This window comes from Paroedura picta, chromosome 5, assembly GCF_049243985.1.
Source record: "Paroedura picta isolate Pp20150507F chromosome 5, Ppicta_v3.0, whole genome shotgun sequence".
Lineage (NCBI taxonomy): Eukaryota > Metazoa > Chordata > Lepidosauria > Squamata > Gekkonidae > Paroedura > Paroedura picta.
The window spans coordinates 14,423,595-14,442,991 of NC_135373.1; the positions used below are offsets into that span (position 1 = coordinate 14,423,595).

At 48.5% G+C, this 19,397-nt stretch overlaps 1 protein-coding gene across 2 annotated transcripts in view; it reads left to right on the forward strand.

Annotated features, from left to right (window-relative positions):
- The first annotated feature begins 19,029 nt into the window (after positions 1-19,029).
- The window catches only part of LOC143837093 (homeobox protein otx5), a 59,181-nt gene continuing 58,813 nt past the window's right edge, over positions 19,030-19,397 (forward strand). For both annotated transcript variants that reach the window (XM_077336566.1, XM_077336563.1), the window contains exon 1: positions 19,030-19,182. The gene's annotated coding sequence lies outside the window, so the exon portion shown is untranslated. The remainder of the gene's footprint in view (positions 19,183-19,397) is intronic.

Genomic DNA, 19,397 nt, shown 5'->3' on the forward strand with positions numbered 1-19,397 from the left:
TCTTTTCCTTATTCAATCTAAAAGTAAATCTTTTAGAATGTAAGAATGAGGTATTCCTGCAATTTTACCTAGTACGAAAGCAAGTACTTTTGCCATTACTAATCAGGTTTGGCAGGTTTTTATACTTGGTGTGATCCAGCACATCCATTCTGGAAAAGGTGGGACTTCCTCACAACATAAGGGATACTCTCTTGGTATAGGACTTCTGTTTCTTGTGGAAGTGGAAAAGCAGTTCCATTTACCAAACCAACATGTAAGATCTGAGCCCCCCCCCCTTCTCCCCACAAAAACCTGCCAAACCTATTTGGCTGGGGTTGAAGAAATACATTATTGACTGCATAGCCAGCTTGGTATAGTGGTTAGGAGTGCAGACTTCTAATGTGGCAAGCCAGGTTTGATTCTGCACTTCCTCCACATGCAGCCAGCTGGGTGACCTTGGGTTTGCCAGGGTGCTGATAAAGCTGTTCTGACCAAGCAGTAATATCTGGGCTCTCTCAACCTCACCCACCTCTTTTGTGGGTAGAGGAAAGGGAAGGCGAATGTGAGCCGCTTTGAGCCTCCTTCGGGTAGAGAAAAGCAGCATATAAGAACCAACTCTTCTTCTTCTTCTTCTTCTTCTTCTTCTTCTTCTTCTTCTTCTTCTTCTTTTCTTCTTCTTCTTCTTCTTCTTCCAACCGATATCAACTCTTTTCCAAACCATCGCTGAGCCTCGATGATGTCTATGGAAGAGTTTTAGAGAAATCTTTGGAGAAATCTCTAAGGTTATGTGATTTCACTCTGCATCTCTAAAGGTGGCAGACATCCTCTCCCACAACCTCTCCATCAACATGTGTGAATTCACAACCTTATCCCTCCCAGAAAAAAAAACCTCTGGATGATGCAAGGCTATGAGGGGGGGACGGGACTATCCAAGATCCCATTCTGACATTCTTGAAAACAAAGGTTTTCTTTCTCCCTCCACCTCTCTATCCAAACAACATACTAAACATTTGGCAAATCATTTTCTAATATTTATTTTGCCCACCACCCTAACACTACCCCCTTTCCACCTCCCCCCCTTTCCCACTAAGCCCGTCGGACAAATTAAATTGTAAGTGCATAATTGTGGGCAACCTAGCCGCATGTCGTGGCAAGTCGGATTAAAGCGTTCTGGAAATCCATTTTCATCTCAGTTTTTTAATACCTTTGGACCCGTTGGCTTAGAATCCAAGTCTGGCTGCCAGTTCCCCACAGCCGGCTGCAGCTTTCTGTGGTAATTGAAATGTGTGTTGGGATAATAGATACTGTAATTCTGGGATTATTCCCTCCCCCCCCCCCCCCCAGCTCATTCTGTGTTTGCATGTATGTGTAAAACCAAAAAGTACCACAAGCTTTCTTGGGATCTGAACCCAGAATACCAAATGGTATCCGTGGATCTAAAGCATTTAGTGCCTATTGACTGTAGAGTAGGGTGGAATTTTTAGCCCCATATTCCATGGTTCATCCAAGTCCATCCAGTAGGAATGTCGGTACCCAAATGGGCCCTGGGGACCCCCCGAAATTACAATAATCTCTAGACTAAAGAGATCAGTTCCTCTGGAGAAAATGGCTGCTTTGGAGGGTGGGCTCCACAGCGTTAAAGCCCGAGGTGGCTTCAGTGATCGCCAAAGCGGCCCAAGCTTGCAAGCCTACTCCCAACTCCACCCCCAAAGTCTCCAGGCATTTCTCAGAGCTGGGAGCCTAGTTAGTGTATGGCCAATTCTTCTCTGCTCACCCCCATGGTGACATTATATTGATGTCCGTCTAGAAGCTGGGAGACCCCAGGTTCAATTCCCCATTCTGCTACGGGCAAGTTCAGCCCACTTGTGCACTCTCCACCAGACCTACTTTACACGGTTGTTGTGAGAGTAAAATATAGGCAAAGAGAACGAAGATACCTGCTCTGGGCCTCCTTTGAGGAGAAAGTCAGGACAGGAATAAACTCCCTAAATAAATAAACTGGTTGGTTAAAGAATGAATCCTGTGTTGGAGACAAGTCATTTTTCCTTGTGGGGTTGAAGACAGTTCAAAGGAGAAGGGCCCCCTATCTGATGTGCACATTTCCCCCCTAGAAAACTGGCCTGACAAACCTTGAGACCCAGCTGGGTGGCATGGTTCAGAGCAGCAGCCTCTAATCTGAAGAACCGAATCAGATTGCCCGCTGGGTGACCTTTGGCTAGTCCCAGTTGATTTAGAGCTGTTCTCATAGAGCAGTTCTCTCAAGAGCTCTCTCAGCCCTACCTACTTCACAGAATGTCAGTTGTGGGGAGAGGAAGGGAAAGGTGTTTGCAAGCCACTTGGGGACTCTCTTGGGTTGTGAAAAGCGGGATATAGCCCCCCTCCCCAGCTCTTCCTTTCTTCTGGCTTGCGGTGCTTTTTTAGGAGAATCATGCCGTTCTATGTCTGTTGAAATCAGTAGACTTCAAAGGGCTCTACTGTGTCTAGTAGAGCCCTTTGTGATTCAGTGTTTATTTCTATGCTATGTATAAGAGTCTCCACTTATTATTAGCTCGTCACAGTATTTTTCCCTTTTGGGGATTGTATATTCGTGTTATTGTGTGTCCTATTTATTTGTTCTAAACTCCTAGATAGGGCCTGGAGCCTGCCCAAGATTACCAAAGCTCTTCTGATAATAAAAAATCATTTCCCCTGCAGAAAATGGCAGCTTTGGAAGGCGGAGACTGCGGCACCCTGTCATAGAATCATATCATAGAATCATAGAGTTGGAAGGGACCTCATGGGTCATCTAGTCCAACCCCCCGTACTATGCAGGACACTCACATCCCAATCGCTCATCCACTGTCACCTGCCACCCCTTTGCCTTCACAGAATCAGCCTCTCCGTCAGATGGCTATCTAGCCTCTGTTTAAAAATTTCCAAAGATGGAGAACCTGCCACCTCTCGAGGAAGCCTGTTCCACCAAGAAACCGCTCTCACTGTCAGGAACTTCTTCCGGATGTTTACATGGAATTTCTGTTGAATTAATTTCATCCCATTCATTCTGGTCTTTCCCTCTGGGGCAAGAGAGAACAATTCTGCTCCATCCTCTATATCAGTGGTCCCCAACCTTTTTATCACCAGGGGCCGGTAAACGCTTGACAATTTTACTGAGGCCCGGGGGGGGGGGGTAGTCTTTTGCTGAGGGATGTCGCCACTGCTGCCTGAGCCCCTGCTCCGCTTGCTTTCCTACCAGCGCCCCTGACTTCCCACCACCCGCTGGGGGCTGCTGCCCCTGAGGCAGCAGCTGTGGAGGAGGACGAGGACGAGCTGCAGCCAGGTACCAACTGATCCACGGACCAGTTGGACTGGGGGTTGGGGACCGCTGCTCTATATGGCACCCTTTTAAATACTTGAAGATGGTTATCAGATCCCCTCTCAGTCATCTCCTCTCTAGGCTAAACAGACCAAGCTCCCCCAACCTTTCTTCATACGTCTTGGTCTCCAAACCCCTCACCATCTTTGTTGCCCTCCTCTGGACACATTCCAGTTTGTCAACATCCCTCTTCAACTAGGGTGCCCAAAACTGAACACAGCACTCCAAGTGAGGCCGAACCAGAGCAGAGTAAAGCGGTACCATCACCTCCTGTGATCTGGACACGATACTCCGTTTGATACAGCCCAAAATCCCAATTGCCTTTTTAGCCACTGAGTCACACTGCTGACTCATGTTCAATGTATGGCCTACTAAGACTCCCAGATCCTTTTTGCACATGCTACTGCCAAGACAAGTCTCCCCCAACTTATCTTTAACTGCTCCTATTAAATAAAAGGGTAAGGCCACCTGGGGAGGAGTTAGGGCGGGCCCTATCCAGGATAAAAACTCAGAGGGCCCAATCAGGAGCCGCCAAGCAGCCAATGGGGAGGCGCGCAAAGTGCCTTCCTATTGGCCCCTCACCAGGACAGAACAAAATTTCATTCACCCAGCCCAATCTGGCTGCAGTCTACTCCTGACCACCACAGGGAGAGGAGGTCAGCAGGGCTGCCATGGGGGATGAGAACAGAGGCTTGGACAGGCTGCGCCAGCCCTTTTCGCCCCAAGGCTGTCCTAACTATCATGTCCAACTGTACATTGCCTCAGAACGCAGATAGAGCTGGCAGGGGGCTGCAGAGTGCTCCCCCTCCCCCCCTTCAGGCCTGCTGCGAAGGAACCTCTGACCCAAACTGAGGGGAGGGAGGCCTTTCCAACAGCAACGCAGGGGAGTCTGAGGGCATTCCTTTTGAGGGGACAGGACTTTCCCCTTCTGCCAAACAGTTGGCTGACAGGGAGGCCACAGAAAAGCCCCTTCTCACTTAAAATACTGCTCTGCCCGGAGGTTAGACACAGCCAAGACATGTGTCTTTCTTCTTTGCAACTCTCTGCAGATTTGAGGCCACTGCACAGCGTTATTCTGCAGAGGAAACTGGCTCTTTTGTCTCCTGTTTCATCTGCACAACAACCCTGTGTAGTAGGCCTCAAGTCTTTCAATTCAACAACAACAACCTGTGTGGGAGGCCTTAAATGTTTCTTCTCTACCACAACCCTGTCCAAAGTAGCCCTTTCTGCCTAGGTAGCTGATCTTTATACTCTGCAGGTGAGCTGTAATTCCAGGAGCTCTCCAGGCCACACATGTAGGTTGGGTACCCCTGGGTTGGAAATATTCCTGGAGGTTTGGAGGTGGGAATTCAAAATCATACAATGCCTCAGAGTCCAGCCTTCAAATGAGCCATTTTTGCCTGCAGTTGGTAGGGGGTGGTGCAGGAGTGTCCCTCCTGGCCTATGGGTTATGGCCAGCCCTTACCAGCAACTGTTTGTATTCTGGGGCACAGACAGGCAGACCAGCATCAGTCCTATGCGTCTGGAAAGTGCAGGAAGATCTAAATAAATATTTACAGCCTGAAACTGTAAATAGAGAACAAGTAAATGTCTGGAGACACATAGTAACTGAAATAACTGGCAAATAACCTTGGCCTGGCAAATTAAAAAAAAAAACAGTATAGAAAACCTTACTAAGGTCAAGACTGCTGTGCACAGAGAGTCTTAGAATCATAGAATCATAGAGGTGGAAGGGGCCATACAGGCCATCTAGTCCAACCCCCTGCTCAATGCAGGATTAGCCCTAAGCATCCTAAAGCATCCAAGAAAAGTGTGTATCCAACCTTTGCTTGAAGACTGCCAGTGAGGGGGAGCTCACCACCTCCTTAGGCAGCCTATTCCACTGCTGAACTGCTCTGACTGTGAAAAAGTTTTTCCTGATATCTAGCCTATATCGTTGTACTTGAAGTTTAAACACATTACTGCGTGTCCTCTCCTCTGCAGCCAACAGAAATAGCATCCTGCCCTCCTCCAAGTGACAACCTTTCAAATACTTAAAGAGGGCTATCATGTCCCCTCTCAACCTCCTTTTCTCCAGGCTGAACATTCCCAAGTCCCTCAACCTCTCTTCAGAGGGCTTGGTCCCTTGGCCCCAGATCATAGAATCATAGAATCATAGAGTTGGAAGGGGCCATACAGGCCATCTAGTCCAACCCCCTGCTCAACACAGGATCAGCTCAAAGCATCCTAAAGCATCCAGTGTATCCAACCTTTGCTTGAAGACTGCCAGTGAGGGGGAGCTCACCACCTCCTTAGGCAGCCTATTCCACTGCTGAACTGCTCTGACTGTGAAAAAGTTTTTCCTGATATCTAGCCTATATCGTTATACTTGAAGTTTAAACCCATTACTGCGTGTCCTCTCCTCTGCAGCCAACAGAAACAGCATCCTGCCCTCCTCCAAGTGACAACCTTTCAAATACTTAAAGAGGGCTATCATGTCCCCTCTCAACCTTCTTTTCTCCAGGCTGAACATTCCCAAGTCCCTCAACCTATCTTCATAGGGCTTGGTCCCTTGGTCCCAGATCATCTTCGTCGCTCTCCTCTGTACCCTTTCAATTTTATCTACGTCCTTCTTGAAGTGAGGCCTCCAGAACTGCACACAGTACTCCAGGTGTGGTCTGATCACTGCCGTATACAAGGGGACTATGACATCTTGTGATTTTAATCTGATGCCCCTGTTGATACAGCCCAAAATGGCATTCGCCTTTTGTACCGCTGCATCACACTGCCTGCTCATGTTTAGTTTACAATCCACAAGTACCCCAAGGTCTTGTTCACACACAGTGTTACCTAGAAGCATATCCCCCATCCAGTAGGCATGATTTTCATTTTTCTTACCCAGATGCAGAACTTTACATTTATCTTTATTAAATTGCATCTTGTTCTCATTTGCCCATTTTTCCATTGTGTTCAGATCTCGTTGAACTCTGTCTCTATCTTCCAGAGTATTTGCCAGTCCTCCCAATTTGGTGTCATCTGCAAACTTGATGAGTAGTCCCTCCACCCCCTCATCTAGATCATTAATAAATACGTTAAAAAGTACCGGGCCGAGCAGCGAGCCCTGAGGTACCCCGCTACTCACCTCTCTCCATTCTGATGAAACACCATTGACAACAACTCTTTGAGTGCGGTTCTCTAACCAATTCCCTATCCACTTAACTATCTGAAAATCCAGATTGCAGTCCTTCAACCTATCCATCAGAATATCATGAGGAACCTTGTCAAAAGCTTTACTAAAATCCAAGTAAACGACATCAACCGAATTTCCCCGATCCAGCAAACCTGTTACTTGGTCAAAAAAGGAAACCAGGTTGGTCTGGCAGGACCTGTTGGAAACAAATCCATGCTGACTTCCTTGGATCACCAAATTGTCCTCCAGATGTTTGCAGATTGCTCCCTTTAATATCTGCTCCATTATCTTCCCCACAACAGAGGTCAGACTCACTGGTCTGTAGTTTCCCGGGTCATCCTTACTCCCTTTTTTGAAGATCGGAATAACGTTTGCTCTCTTCCAGTCCTCCGGGACATCTCCAGTCCTTAAAGAGGTCCCGAAGATGATGGACAAGGGCTGTGCAAGTTCTCTGGAAAGTTCTTTGAGTACTCTCGGGTGCATTTCATCCAGCCCAGGGGATTTGAACTCATCCAGTGCAGCTAAATGCCTCTCGACAACCTCTCTATCCATGTTAACCTGCCACTCAGACACTATCCTTTGGCTACTGTCATCTCTAGATGTGCCTAAACCCTTTGACCTGTGGGAAAAAACAGATGTAAAATAGGCACTGAGCCTTTCTGCTTTCTCTGCATCTTCCGTTAGAGTTTGTCCATCTGCACCCAACAGTGGGCCTATTGCCTCCTTTACTTTACGTTTGCTCCTCACATAACTGAAAAATCTTTTCTTGTTACAATGGGCTTCCCTGGCCAGTCTTAGCTCACTCTCAGCTTTGGCCTTTCTGATGATTGATCTACAGTGCCTAGTAACCTGTAGGTACTCTTCTTTAGAGCTCTGTCCTTCCCTCCATTTCCTGAACATTTTCCTTTTCTTTCTTAGTTCCTCTTGAAGTTCTCTGTTCATCCAAATAGGCTTCTTAGAGCTCCTGCAGTGTTTTCGTCTTTCTGGGATAGTCATTGATTGAGCATGCAATAGCTCTTGTTTGAGTAGTGTCCACCCTTAGAATCATAGAATCATAGAATTATAGAGTTGGAAGGGGCCATACAGGCCATCTAGTCCAACCCCCTGCTCAACGCAGGATTAGCCCTTCACATGCTCCCTTCCCTTCCAGCATTCTTGTCCATGGTATGACACTCATCATGTCTCTGAGTTTATTAAAGTTTGCCCTACGAAAATCGAACATCCATGTCTGGCTACAAGCATCCTTGGCTCCCCATCTCAAAAGGAATTCTATGAGGACATGGTCACTTCCCCCTAGGGTCCCCACCTCATCCACCAACTCTTGCCTGTTGGTCAGTATTAAGTCCAGTATGGCTGAACCTCTTGTGGGTTCATCTACCATTTGATAAATGAAATTGTCAGCCAGGCAGGTCAGAAAGTTGCATGACTGAGGATGCTTCGCAGAGTTTGTTTCCCAGCACACATCTGGGAAATTTAAGTCACCCATGATGACAAGGTACTGCTGCTTGGATATTTTCTCAAGCTGCTCACAAAGTGCAGCATCCACATCCTCTCGTTGGTCAGGCGGTCGGTAGCAGACACCAACCAACACACTGTTTGTTTTCCCCTCGCTTATTTTCACCCAGATGCTTTCCACTGTAGATATGCTCTCCTTCACTAGAATTTCCTGACAGGTAAGCCCTTTCCTCACATACAGTGCCACTCCTCCACCTGAAATGATGCAGAACTGGGAGGAATTGGTTGCCATGTAATCTTCCCCTAAGAAGAGTCCCCAGTCTGATTTTCCCTTCACGTATCTGAGGACATGGCTCTGGAAAGCTGTAACCACTATGCCAAAATTCCCAAAGGTCAGTCCTCTCCCACACTCAACAAACATTCCACACCACAGGTTCTTGACACCCATAGCTCCACACCCATGCCCTCATTTGCCACCATGCCACCACAACCTCCCAGACAACACACACATTCAACCCCATGCCCTTACAGACTGGACAACTCCTCCCCTTCCTCTTCCCACTGCCAAGCTCTAGCACTCGTTGTATTCTTGGATACAACGGGCTTTGCCCCTAGTATTGGTATAATTGGTTTTTCCTACCTAAATGCAGAACTTTACATTTGTCCCTATTGAACTTCATTTTATTCAGTTTAGCCCACTTCTCGAGCCTATCAAGATCATCCTGTATTCTGTTGCTGTCTTCAGTTGTGTTTGCTACCCCTCCCAGTTTAGTATCATCTGCAAATTTAATAAGTATCCCCTCTAATCCCCTATCCAAATCATTTATAAAGTAGAATTAAAGCCCATTTTATGGTGGGATAAAATGGGCACTAGGCGAGTGTGGCTGGAGAAGCCTTCGCAGAGCCGTGGGGGAGGTGGGGCATTTGGGGGGAGGACAGGCCCCCCCACCCCGCAGCGTCCCGGGGGATTCTCGTGGCCGCAGAAGCCGGAGAGGTGAAACCCCCACCCTCGAGCATGTTCGCGGCTTCTCCCGGCCGCAGGATCAGCCGTGCCGCGAGAAGCCGGAGAGCCCCCCACCCCACCCCGGAGCATGGCTGGGGCTTCTCCCGGCCGCAGGAGTGGCCGGGAGAAGCAGGAGGAGGAGCACACCGGTCAGAGGACTCACCGCATTGGCTGCCATTGGCTGGGCGAAGCAGCTTTGCGCGGCTCCCCATTGGCTGCTTTGCCCTGGTTGGACACTCGGAGGGCCCAATCAGGAGCCAGACAGGGCCCACCCTAACTCCTCTCAGACAGCCCTTACCCTTTTATTTAATCCGCTCCCCAGGAACGGTTTAAAGATATGTTGAACAACACAGGCCCCAGGACAGATCCTTGGGGTACTCCAGTTGTCACTCTGTCCTGCTGAGGTCCCTCACCAAAGCCTCCCTTCCCAGGCTCCACCCCCCAAATGTCCAGGTATTAAATTATTATTCTTTACATATCTGTTATTATTAGCCCTGAGCCTCCGAGGAAGGACAGGTTATAAATTACTATTGTTGTTTTCCAACCCTGTACAGGCAGACCCACGGCGGAAAGCATAGCAAGACTCTGGAGGTTCAAAAGAGCATCTGGCTCTTTTGAACCTCCAGGGTTGCTCTGCCAGGTTTTTTAGTTTATACATATCAAGTTCATGCTCTGGGATAACTTTGACCTTTGTGATGCATGATCCCAAGTAAGCATATTTAGAATCATAGAACTATAGAGTGGGAAGGGGCCATCTAGTCCCGGCCATATAGTCCCACCCTCTGCTCAATGCAGGATCAGCCTCAAGCATCTCGAATAAGTATCTGTCCAGCTGCTGCTTGAAGACCACCAGTCAGGGGAAGCTCATCACCACCTTAGGCAGCCCATCCCACTGCTGAGTAACTCTGCCTGTGAACCCCCCCCCCCCCGATATCTAGCTGGTACCATTCTACACAGAGTTTAAAGTCTTTATTGCGGGTCCTCTCCTTGGCTGCCAATAGAAATAGTTCCCTACCCTACCCTCGGTGCTCGGCCTGGTACTTTTTAACGTATTTATTAATGATCTAGATGAGGGGGTGGAGGGACTACTCATCAAGTTTGCAGATGACACCAAATTGGGAGGACTGGCAAATACTCCGGAATATAGAGACTGAGTTCAACGAGATCTGAACACAATTAAAAAATGGGCAAATGAGAACAAGATGCAATGTAAAAAAGATAAGTGTAAAGTTCTGCATCTGGGTCAGAAAAATGAAAAGCATGCCTACTGGATGGGGGATATGCTTCTAGGTAGCACTGTGTGTGAACGAGACCTTGTGGTACTTGTGGATTGTAAACTAAACATGAGCAGGCAGTGTGATGCAGCGGTAAAAAAGGCGAATGCCATTTTGGGCTGTATCAACAGGGGCATCACATCAAAATCACAAGATGTCATAGTCCCATTGTATACGGCACTGGTCAGACCACACTTGGAGTACTGTGTGCAGTTCTGGAGGCCTCACTTCAAGAAGGACGTAGATAAAATTGAAAGGGTACAGAGGAGAGCAACCAAGATGATCTGGGACCAAGGGACCAAGCCCTATGAAGATAGGTTGAGGGACTTGGGAATGTTCAGCCTGGAGAAAAGGAGGTTGAGAAGGGACATGATAGCCCTCTTTAAGTATTTGAAAGGTTGTCACTTGGAGGAGGGCAGGATGCTGTTTCCTTTGGCTGCAGAGGAGAGGACACGCAATAATGGGTTTAAACTTCAAGTACAACGATATAGGCTAGATATTAGGGAAAAGTGTTCACAGTCAGAGTAGTTCAGCAGTGGAATAGGCTGCCTAAGGAGGTGGTGAGCTCCCCCTCACTGGCAGTCTTCAAGCAAAGGCTGGATACACACTTTTCTTGGATGCTTTAGGATGGTTAGGGCTGATACTGCGTTGAGCAGGGAGTTGGACTAGATGGCCTGTATGGCCCCTTCCAACTCTATGATTCTATGATTCTATGATTCTATGATTCTTCAACAGAGCCATCCTGTCCCCCCTCCCCCTCCTCTTCTCTAGGCTGAACACTCCCAAGATCCTCAGGCTTTCCTCATAGGGCTTGGCCCCCAGGATTTGGACCATCTTCATCACTCTCCTCTGCAGCCTCTCCATGTTTTTCACGTCCTTTTCATTTAAGAATATTTGTGTCTCTCCCACTTGGTCTTTCCAAGACCTGTTAGCAACTAGCAGGCTTAGGGTGGCCAACTCCTAGTTGGGAAATTCCTGGAGATTTTCCCCTCCAACTGCTGTGTTCTCCAGGGCAGTGGTCCCCAACCTGCGGTCCGCGGCCTGGTGCCGGGCCGCGAAGGCCATGGCGCTGGGCCGCGGCTCCCTCTCCCCGCCCCCCCCCCCCCGCAGTAAAAAACTTCCCAGGCTGCAAGCTTGCGGCCCGGGAAGCTTCTTACTGCGGGAGGGCGGGGAGAGGGAATCGGGGCTGGGCCGCGCCCGTGTGGGCGCGGCTCGCGGGCGCGGCCCGATGCGTGGGCGTGGCCCGATGCGCGGGCGCGGCCCGCAGGCGCGGCCCGATGCGTGGGCGTGGCCCGCGCGGCCCACGGGCCGCTCCCCAATGCCCTGCCGGTCCCCAACCTCAGAAAGGTTGGGGACCACTGCTCCAGGGGACCTGATCTCAGTTCCCTGGAGATCAACGGTGATAGCAGAAGATTGGCAAACCTGCCTAAGATCTTGGAGAGCACCTGCCAGTCTGAGTAGACAATACTGACCCTGACTGAGATGTGGTATCCCTTTAGTGTCACGCAGCTTCCTGCCCCCATCTGCCTAATTCCCCCTTGTCCACCACTGCTGGTGATGAAGAAACCCCTTAGGGCACACTTGGGGATTGCGTCGTCAGGAAAAGCCTGACCCCCACCCCCGCTGTCGCTGATCCCCCTCCCCAAACCTCTTTCCCACAGCTATGGCCTGTCCCTCCAGTGCCTGTTTTCCCTCCGCCATACGGTCCCCCTCCTTAATCCAGTCTCTGTTCTATTCCAGGGCAGGGATTTTCAATTAAGGATACTTACCGCATCCCCCTTGAACCAAACCCCCTCCTCTCCCAGCCATTTCTCTAATGAGAGGTGGCTGGTGGCAAATTAATTGTCCTGACAGTGTGACCCTAATCCGTCCATGTATTATAATTATAAGGCTGTGTATGTGTGTGTGTGTGCATGTGGCCCAGGGAAAGACCTTGGTTATTTCTGGCCTGCTGCATCGTAATTAACTAGCACGTGGCACCATCAGGCATAGGATTACAAGAGCCTTTTATTTATTTCCTTTTGATTCATACATTCCCCCCCCCCCCGCACTGGCCCCGGGGTAATTAAATCACTTCCTGCCTGCCATGTTCACTCCCTTAGCAAATCGCTCCCCCTTTCCAACCATGGATCTTGGCCACTTTGTTTGGCCCTGATGGCGGGGAATTAATGTTAATTAAAAGTGCATTGTTTTCAATGCTCACCGGATTACCATCCATAGAATATTCCTTTCCCCTGGCCTCATTTTAAGTGTATTAGCTTAAAGGGGAGCAACAAGCATCCCCTCACAAAACAGACTGCCTGGATGCAGCAATAGACATGCTTGGGTGTTCACCCATGCAGATTCACCCAACTGTATGTGTGAATAGGTTTCCCAGAATTACAGAATCATAGAGTTGGAAGGGGCCATACAGGCCATCTAGTCGAACCCCCTACTCAACACAGGATCAGCCCAAAGCATCCTAAAGCATCACTTCTTGTAGACGTCTGGCTAAAGATTCTGGGGGTAAATCAGGGAGAATCCAACAGGACGAAGAGCTGGGTGTCATCTGCATATTGATGACATCCCAGCTCAAACTGCCAGTGAGGGGGAGCTGAGCACCGAGCCCTGAGGTACCCCACTACTCTCCTCCCTCCAGATTGATGAAACACCATTGACAACAACTCTTTGAGTGCGGTTCTCTAACCAATTCCCTAGCCACCTATCTGAAAATCCAGATTGCACTCCTTCAATTTATCCATCAGAACATCATGGGGAACCTTATCAAAAGCTTTACTAAAATCCAAGTAAACGACATCAACCGAATTTCCACAATCCAGTAAACCTGTCACTTGGTCAAAAAAGGAAACCAGGTTGGTCTGACAGGACCTGTTGGAGACACATCCATGCTGACTTCCTTGGACCACCAAATTGTCCTCCAGATGTTTGCAGATCGCTCCCTTTAATATCTGCTCCATTATCTTCCCCACAATAGAGGTCAGACTCACTGGTCTGTAGTTTCCCGGGTCATCCTTCCTCCCTTTTTTGAAGATCGGAATAACGTTTGCTCTCTTCCAGTCCTCCGGGACATCTCCAGTCCTTAAAGAGGTCCCGAAGATGATGGACAAGGGCTGTGCAAGTTCTCCGGAAAGTTCTTTGAGCACCCCCCCCTCCTCAGAATCAAAAGATCCACACATTCAGCAGCTCTTTGTCAGGGGCACAGTCGAGGGTAGAGAAACGCAAGTGGAGTAATGCCCCATGTGCGAGACACACTCTGATTTTTAAGGAAGGATGTCTAGGTTCGAGCAAGATTCAAGAGTCATAGCCTCTAAACTGGAAACTCAAATCAGTGGGGGCTGGACATGGCTGTTTAGCAACAAAAGGGGGCACTTAGTACATGCTCAGAGGTACATCAGTATTATCTTAGCCTCCGTATTTGGGAAAGTATAGGGGCAAACCTTAGCTGCAACCCTAATCTATACTAGATACCTTCAACCCTCCAGTTTTGGGACTTCTAAGACTACCAGGTGGGGTTCAGGGTTCTCACTGAATTACAACTGATCTCCCAACTGCAGAGGTCAGTTCCAGGGAGGAAATGGAAGTTTCAGAGGGTGGACTCTATTGTATACTATAGAATCTAGGAAAAGCCTCTTCCCCCGGGCATAAGGTTATCAGTCACCAGGTGCAGGTTCGCAATCTTCTGCTATTACAACTAATCTGTAAAGGAAAGGACTCAGTTTACCTGGAGAAAATGGCTACTTTGGAAGGTGGGCACGATGGAATTATGTACCATTTAAGTCCCTCCCCTACCTAAATCTTCTCCTCCTCAATCTCCACCCCCGAAAACAAATTTCCAGCTATTTCCTCACCCAGAGCTGACGATTCTACCCAGGGACCACCCCCAAACCTACAAGAATTCCCAAAGCCAGAATTGGCAAAAAGGTGAGTCCCAGTAACACATCTAAAACTAACCAAAAAATTCTAGGGCAGGCTTTCTCAACCAGGGTTTCATGAATTCCTGGGGTTTCTTGACGGCCCTGGAAGGATTTCCCAAGTGGGTGGGAGTCAATTAATTTTGTATATATTTTAAAAATTCATTGAACATTTATCAGATTGATATGACCATATATAGTCATGTTGACCCACCCCCGCCCCCCAAAATGGCCCATGATGGTCCTGGAGGGGGTGGGGAGGGTTCAGGGTAGGTGTGTCCACAGCTCTGCTTCCCAACCATATTCTGCACATCACTCCATTTCTGGGGTTTCTTGAAGCCCGAAGAACGTTTCAGGGGGGTTTCAATTGTAAAAAAGCTAAGAAAAGCTGTTTTAGAATATAAGATTTTGTGAATCAAAGCTCACTTGATTCCAAAGTTTTGACTCACTAAATTATACATTCTGAAAAAAATTGTCGGACTATTATAATTCTGTTCTAGTGCTACAAAATGTGCTCCTACAGAGCATCCCTGAATGAGGATGCTATTAGAATGCCATTCCAGTCATGTGTACATCACCAGGACACTGAAATTCAGGGACATTCCGCACGATTTTAATGTAGCAGAAGGCTTGGAAATTGCAAACGCTACTAATTTGCAGTTCCGCAAGACATCGCACACAATCTGCCACACTCCTGAAACAGTCCCACAAAAAGCAATTCATTGTAGCGCTTAAAGGGAAATCGGGAAAAGTGGATTCACCCTCCGAAAAGCGCTACACTCTTGCAAACAATCTGCAACACTAGCGAAAAAGACCTGTGCGTTCCCATTGTTGCGGTTCCAGCAAAGTCCCTCCCCCTGGCTCTCTCCTCCGAACTTCCGGCAAAGCGATCGCCATTTTTTTTTCTCGGAGCAAGCAGAAAGCAATGAACCAGCGAGCCTTCATTCATCCAGTGAGGCTTCTCTGGCTACAGTCCCTCCACAGAAGTGCTTTAATGCTCCCCTAAGTCCCCAAGCACAACACAGCCCCGTTTGCAAGTTCCCTTTATTTTCGTCTGAAAATCGCGCCCATTCGGGGGGGAGGATTTTTCTTTTCACTCGGGGGAGCAGGGTAATGATGACTCACCAGCTCACACGCCAGCTAGATGGGTCTCTACGTTAGGAGGAATCAAGGCATATTCGTTGCAACGTGTGTATAGGCCAATTTTCTTTATTCCAGTAATAATTTCGTAATCTGCTTTGAGTCTTCAACAGAATGGTGGGCTGTAAGGGAACTAAATCAGTATGAATAGTTCAGGACAGGGGTGGCCAAACTGTGGCTCTCCAGGTGTCCATGGACCAGAATTACCATGAGCCCCTGCCAGCACATGCCACAGGTTGACCAGCCACGGTTTAGGAAGAATAGGCACTAAGGTGTCCAGCTCCAGGTTTGGGGGATGGAGCCTGAGGGAGGGAAGGGACTTCAGTGGGGTGTAATTTCTGCTTTCTGCTCTCCATGGCTTTTTGGGGGAGGGGCAGAAAGCAGGGGTTTTCAAACAGTTGAGCAGCAGGGACCACCACTCAGCTTTTTGGTTTATTTGGATGATAGGAGCAGGGGAAATTCTGTTTTAACTGCAGCTATCAAATTGTGTATTCATCTTCTCTGATTTCTGATATAGTGATTTGTCTGAGATGTAAGGAAACTTTGGCAGTGAACCTGGAACAGGTCTCTTCCTTTTCTGCTTGCTAGAAGCCAGCAGCAAGCATGGATAGATGGATGGATGGAAGGAAGGAAGGAAGGAAGGAAGGAAGGAAGGAAGGAAGGAAGGAAGGAAGGAAGGAAGGAAGAAAGAAGGAAGGAAGGAAGGAGGAAGGAAGGAAGAAGGAAGGAAGGAAGGAAGGAAGGAAGGAAGGTAGGAGGGAGGAAGGAAGGAAGGAAGGAAGGAAGGAAGGAGGGAGGGAGGGAGGGAGGGAGGGAGGGAGGAAGGAAGGAAGGAGGAAGGAAGGAAGGAAGGAAGGAAGGAAGGAAGGAAGGAAGGAAGGAAGGAAGATCTCTAGGGGAGTGCATACCGGTTTGTGGGAAGGATGAAGAGTTGAAAAAGGAGGATTGCCCTATCCCACTTGGTCACCAGTGATGGGTAGGATCACCAGATCCAGGATGGGAAATCCCTGGAGTTCTGGAGATTGAGGCTGATTTGGGGAGAATTGGAGATTGAGCTTCAGCAGGAGACAGTTTACCCTCCAAAGTGTTCCTTTTCTCTGTTGAGATGAGCTGTAATTCTGGGGGATCCCCAGGTCTTCTTAATCTAAAATCTAATTATTTTTGCCAGTTGCAAATTATAATTCTGGGTTTACTGCCATTGGTTTTGCTTTTATTGAGCTGGATCCTGCTCGCTTCCTGGCAGGAAAGCTTTTCAGAATTACATTACAAGATCAATCTGATTTTCTTTCATCTTCTCAGCCTTTTGGGGTGGTTGGTTTTCTGGAGAGCTAGTTTGGTGTAGTGGTTAGGAGTGTGGACTTCTAATCTGGCATGCCAGGTTTGATTCTGCGCTCTCCCATATGCAGCCAGCTGGGTGACCTTGGGCTCATCACGGCACTGATAAAACTGTTCTGACCAAGCAGTGATATCAGGGCTCTCTCAGCCTCACCCACCTCACAGGGTGTCTGTTGTGGGGAGAGGAATGGGAAGGCGACTGGAAGCCACTGTGAGCCTTTTTCGGGTAGAGAAAAGCGGCATATAAGAACCAACTCTTCTTCTTCTTTATTCATGCCCTTGCATTTGCTCAAGGGTGTGAATTTCGATTTCCTTGTTTGCACTCTTCTAAATGTCACAATAGCAATTGATGATGAAGAGATCAAATGTGCTCAAGAATTCATTTTTCTTGGCTCACAAATGGATCAGAGTGGTGGTTGCATCATGGAAATAAAACGTCGAATTGTTCTGTGTCGTTCAGCAATGATAAGCTTTCAAATTCAGATTCAGAGTACCTTTATTGGCATAAAATTGCCAATAAAATGATAGGCTTGAACTGAGCATGGACTTAGGCCTGATCACTAAATGTAGATTAGTTCGGTCATATTTCCAAGAGCCACTTATGGCTGTGAAAGCTGGATGATGAAGAAATCGGACAAGAGGAGAGTTGATTTGTTTGAACTGGTGCTGGAGAAGGCTTCTGCAGCAAAAATCACAAATAAGGAGATACTGCAGTGCATAAGCTATCACTGGAAGGCAAAATCACAAACTCCAGCTTACTTCTTTTGACCATATCATGCCATCCAACTCAATGGAGAGAGCAATTATGCTTGGACTGATCAGGACACCAGGCTGACAACGAACACAGTGGGTAGAGACAATCAAAATGGACACTGGCCAGAACATTATACAACTAAACAAAGCGGTGCAAGATTGGAAGACGTGAAGACAGCTGAGCCCCAGGATCACATGACTGAATGGCAAACATCATCAAACTTCTGGAGAAATGTCTGCAGATCCTGCCTTGGCATATCTGTTTTTGGACACTTAGAAATTAGGCTTCCCATCCACCAGCTGGCAGCTGGAGGTCTCTTGGGGGTGGGGTGGGGCTAGGGCTGCCTACTTCTAGGTACAATTTATCTCCAGGGGACAGAGATCAATTCACTTGAAGAAATTGGCCACTTTGGAAGGTCGGCTCTAGGGCATTCTACCACATGGTAGTCCTTTCCCGCCCCCAAACTCCCCCCTTCTTAGGCTTCACCCCCAAAATCTCTAGGTATTTTCCAACCTGGAGCTGGCAACCGTGTGATGGGCCCAGATGGCTATGGGGGAATCAAGAGGCATTGCCAGTGTGGCTCTCATGGAGCAAAGCACATCAATTAAAAATGGATTCTCACATCTGGCTTGGGAAAAACCTGGAGACTTCAGGGGTGGAGCCTGAGGAGAGCAGATTTGGGGGAGGGGAGAGACTTCAATGGGCCATAATGCCACAGGGTCCACCCTCCAAAGCAACCATTTTCTCCAAAGGAACTGATCTCTGTTACCTGGAGATTCGCTGGAATTCCAGGGGATCCCTCAGCCCCACCTGGAGGCTGGCACCCCTAATGAAAAAACAGGAGAACCCACCACCCCCATCCCTGAAGATAGCTATTCTGTGGCAACTAATCTCAGGCTGAGGCTGCCACCAAGGCTGGGGATATCCTGGAAGCACAACATGCCTCCAGTCCCCAGAGATCAATTCTCCTGGAGGAAACAGCTGCTTTGGAAGGTGGTCCCGAGGGCATTGCAGCCCACTCTCTCCCCTCCCGTCCTCACGCTTCACACTCCAGATCCCCAGAAATTTCCCAACCCAGGTCTAGGCTAGGCTGTCAAATCCAGACGGGGAAACTCCGAGGGACATCTGAGTTTGTGGAGGGCAGGATGGGAGCTCAGAGTCTACCTTCTGAATAGATTTGCCAGTCTCCAAGTGGGGCCTGGAGATCTTCCAGAATTATATCTGATCCCCAAATCAGTTCCTCTTGTGAAAATTGCTGCTTCCGAGTGTGAAATGGTTGGCATTTACTCTCCACTGAGATCCCTCCCTCCCTCCCTCCGCCCTGATTCCAAACCTTCCGGCATTTGTCAACCTGGAGTTGGCAACCCAGGGCTCTGAAGCTGCCAGCTCCTCCAAAGGACTTGCTTTCCAGGCCTCCAAGCTCAGTTCCAGGACCCTCCCTGGAAGATGGCAGCCTGAGGTCCCTGACTATGTCTCCCCTCTCCCTCGAAGGCCATCAGAATTAATTGAGGGAGACGTTGGGAGCAGTGGATTACTGGCAACCGGCTGCTAGTGGGGTGGGCAGCATTGCCCAAAGTCACCTCGATCCGGGTGTCCCCTCCCTTTCCCTTCCCCCCTCCCCAGCCGTGCTCCTGGATTAGTCCCTGAAGTATAGGCACTGACAGCTGACATCATAGCCTTCCACGCTTAAATCTTCCCCATTTCGTTGGCACTCACCTCTCCTTCTTTGTCTTCTTCCCCTTCTCTGTGCCCTCAGCCGCTGCACTTTCCCTGGACCCAGGCTCTACAATCTACGCTGCGCGGCGTCCAGGTGAGTTGCTCAGGTCTGCGGGCCAGCTTTTCCGACTTTCTTTTTTTTCCTTCCCCCCTTCCCGGGAGATATATGATTATTTGCAACTGATCCAGCTTTAGAGGGGTTTAGCTCCCTTGATAAAATTATATCTAATGATTTAAAGTTCTTACGTGTGTAATACAGCTTTGGGGCGGCTTTGTTGTGCTTAATTAAAAGTCCGGCCAGAGCTTTGG